This window comes from Cebus imitator, unplaced genomic scaffold, assembly GCF_001604975.1.
Source record: "Cebus imitator isolate Cc_AM_T3 unplaced genomic scaffold, Cebus_imitator-1.0 Scaffold62, whole genome shotgun sequence".
NCBI classification, from domain to species: domain Eukaryota; kingdom Metazoa; phylum Chordata; class Mammalia; order Primates; family Cebidae; genus Cebus; species Cebus imitator.
The window spans coordinates 266,760-270,619 of NW_016107377.1; the positions used below are offsets into that span (position 1 = coordinate 266,760).

At 48.7% G+C, this 3,860-nt stretch overlaps 1 long non-coding RNA gene across 1 annotated transcript in view; it reads right to left on the reverse strand.

Annotated features, from left to right (window-relative positions):
• LOC108305328 overlaps positions 1-2,840 on the reverse strand; it is a 10,237-nt gene extending 7,397 nt beyond the window's left edge. The window contains exon 1 of the long non-coding RNA XR_001825655.1: positions 2,204-2,840. This is a non-coding gene — a long non-coding RNA (uncharacterized LOC108305328). The remainder of the gene's footprint in view (positions 1-2,203) is intronic.
• Positions 2,841-3,860: the final 1,020 nt, after the last annotated feature.

Genomic DNA, 3,860 nt, shown 5'->3' on the forward strand with positions numbered 1-3,860 from the left:
TAATAGAGATGGGGTTTCACTATGTTGGCCAGGCTGGTCTTGAACTCCTGATCTCAGGTAACCTGCCCACCTCAGCCTCCCAAAGTGCTGGGATTACAGGTGTGAGCCACTGTGCCTGGCCTAAAAATTGGGAGAGTTTTTTTTTTTAATCAAAATCAGGATCACTAGCTTCTCTTGAGGAAAAAGGCTTTCTGGCATGACTGAATGCGTTCCCTGCGGAGGCTGAGTCATGGCTGCCCTCCAGGCCACCACAGTCCTCTTCCAGCCAATTCCCTTGTTGAAGGGACCTCGGGGCTCCTTTGACACTGAGGTCTGTAACATGTGTTGGAGCCCAGATGAAGGCCACAAGGATGAAGAATCTTCATCACTTGGCCTTTCTGGAATTGACTTTCCCTCAGGCTGCCTGGGAGTTGAACCATGAATACATTTTCCCACATTGACACAGTGTAAAGGTTAAGGATCCCTTATCCAAAATCCTTAGGACCAGAATTGTTCCACCAGTTTAGATTTGGAATATTTGCATACCCATAATGAGATATCTTAGGGATGGGACCCAAGTCTGAACATGACATTTATTTACCTTTCATACACACCTTACACACAGCCTGCACGCAATTGTATACAATTTTTAATAATTTTGTGCATGAAACAAGTTTGTGTACATTGCAGCATCAGAAAGAAAGGTGTCCCTACCTCAGTCACCCGCATGGACAAGCTGTGGTTGTTTGGCGCCTCCTTATTCCTGACTCTGAATTTATATGCTACCAATAAGCAATCACTGTCTTACGTCTACTCACACATAAGTACTCCACGGTAAAAAGCGTGACATAGCATTAACACAGTGGAAAATGAAGAGTTCAGGGTGACCAAGCAGAACAGTGACATCGGCAGATACAGGGCTCAGCTGTGAGACCACAGCGACAACAGACAACCTGGCTTTTCACTGACTGTGTCAGGTCGGCACTCAAGAAGTTTCGGGTTTGGGAGAATTTCAGATTTCAGATTTGTGAATTAGACACGTTCAACCTGTATTCTCATGGTGATCCTGGAAGGGATTCATTGTCCCTGTCTCTAGATGAGAATGCTGAGGCTGCCTGAGGAGCGAGCACATGGCCTGCCTGGGTCGCATGCTTCTGAGGATCTCGGCTGGGATTCAAGGCAGGTGATCTGACCTCCCAGCCCTGTGGATTTTTTGGGTTTCGTTTTTTTTTTTTTTTTTTACAGAGACAGAGTCTTGCTGTGTGGCTCAAGCTGGTCTTGAACTCCTGACCTCAAGCAACCCTCCCGTGTCCGCCTCCCAAAATGCTGGGATTACTGCTGCACCTGGCAGTCCTGTGCCTTCTGTGACATTACACGGTCCCTGCGGTCCTTGGGTCTTTCTCATATCCTCACTCTGCAGTGGGGAGCCCGAGGCAAAGGTCTCTTTCTTAAAAGAATTGTGTTTGAGCCAAAAAGCCCAGAGAAGTAAGTCACTGTCTTTCCACTGCAGCATCTCATACAGTTCCGGTAATTATAGGTACAGGGCAGCCTTAGTTGTAAATGTCCAAATCCTAGATGGACCGACTGTGTTCACTAGATTGAGTTCCGTGGGGAGGGACCTCCGCTGTTGGCTCAGTCCCATGGCCCTTGTGTGAAACCCTTCTGAGCACAAGATGTCCACTATGGAAATATGTGTCTGCTGAATGAATGAGCTGGTGATACATTTAAAAATAGTTTCCAGCTGGGCATGGTGGCTCACGCCTGTAATCCCAGCACTTTGGGAGGCCAAGGTGAGCGGATCACCTGAGGTCGGGAGTTTGAGACCAGCCTGACCAACATGGAGAAACCCCGTTTCTACTAAAAATACAAAATTAGTTGGGCCTGATGGCACATGCCTGTAATCCCAGCTACTTGGGAGGCTAAAGCAGGAGAATCACTTGAACCCAGGAGGCGGAGATTGCAGTGAGCCAAGATTGTGCATTGCACTCCAGCCTGGGCAACAAGAGCAAAACTCCATCTCAAAAATAAATAATAATAATTTCCAGTCTTTTTCACTTTTTTTCAGCGAAGGTATTTTGTTAAATGTCAAACCAAACATGCTTGAATTTATCTGTGCTACTGCTTAGCTTCAAACCACAGCTCCTCCCTCCCTTATAAGCAAGTTACTCGACTTCTCTGGGACTCAGTCTCTTCATCTAGAAAATGGGGACAAACATGTACCTACCTGAAAGTCAGCACCGGTACCTGGAAAGCTCTCAGGACGCTGTGGGAATCGGTGGCTGAAGTCATTATTGTTATTTGTTTCCATCTGAGAGCCAGGCCAGGGGCTTAGGGGACAAGGGGGAATAGGGCTGCTGTCTCTGGGTGACTCAGGTTCCTGCCTGCATCATGGAGAGTTCACAAGAAGGGTCATGGTGTCCCCTGAGAAATGACAAGGAACCAACCGGTCCATGAACGTGAGGGGAAGTGACTGAATGGTGGTTAGCATGAACTGGAAAATGCACACTCGGTTGAGTTGCTCAATCCATCCGGTGACAGCAAAGCCCTTGGTACACTGGGGGAGCCAGGTACGTGCTCAGGGCCCAGTGCAGAGGGGCCGGGCCTGAATAGCAGAGGGGATTGCCGCGGCCTCGAGCTGGAGGTTCCCCAGCCCTGGAACACAAGGGGCCTCTGGAAGGAGAAGGCATGAATGCTGCCTTGGCTATTTTTGGCTTAACACTGGGGTGTCCCTCAGCCTCCCACCTGCCTAGAGGAGAAAGTCATGTTCTTCAAAAGACGGAGATCCGGCCAGGTGCGGTGGCTCACACCTGTAATCCCAGCACTTTGGGAGGCCAAAGCAGGCAGATCATTTGAGGTCAGGAGTTCGAAACCAGCCTGACCAACACCGTGAAACCCTGCCTCTACTAAAAATACAAAAATTAGCCAAGTGTGATGGTGTGCACCTGTAGCCCCAGCTACTTGGGAGGCTGAGGCAGAAGAATCGCTTGAACCTGGGAGGCAGAGATTGTGATGAGCTGAGATGGCGCCATTGATTGCACTCCAGCCTGGGCGACAAGAGCAAATCTCCGTCTCCATTAAAAAAAAAAAAAAAAAAAAAAAAAAAGATGGAGATCCTGGCATTGCCCCCAGACATCGGAAAATTCTCAGGGGTGCAAGCTTCTGGCCGTTTATTTACTTGCTTTGGTTGAGTTCTTCATTTCCACCCAGGTCTCACCTCCACAGTCTGCCAGGCTCTCTCTGCCCCGGCCATACACATGGGGCCTATGTGGTTCCTTCATCCTTCTCCCCAAGTTACAATAACAATACAATAACACTAATAGCTCAGATTTACTGAGTACTTACCATGTGCCACCATTGTGCTCATTACTTGAAATAAACTCATCTGATCCTTATAATACCTTGTGACATTGGTGGTTCATTACCATCCCCAGTTCACAGATGGGGAGACTGAAGCTCAGAGAGGCAGAGTCTGAACTCTGTTGAGGAGCTGGCAGGTAGGGGAGGAGCTGGCAGTCCTCCTCTCTGAACCCTGAATACATCTCCAGGCTACAAATATGCCAGGCGGCCAGATAGAGCCTCTGGTGCTCAGCCTCCCTGGCAGTGAGAGTCCCCTTGCACTACTCAGAAGGCAGGCGGGCAATGTCAAGGGCAATTTGGAAGCAACCACTAATCCCTAGGTTTTGGCACACTGGTCCAATCCTCAGGTAGAAACTCAACATCGAGAGGCTTTAGAAGTAAGGAAATTTTATCATCTCAGAGACCAGATGTTTGGAAGTGTGGAGAATCAGAGATTGGCTAATTTGGCAGCTTGGTGACGTCAGCAAGGACTCAGGTCCTGGAACTCAGGCTTTGTCTTCCAGCTGGTTCTCCTGATTGACCCA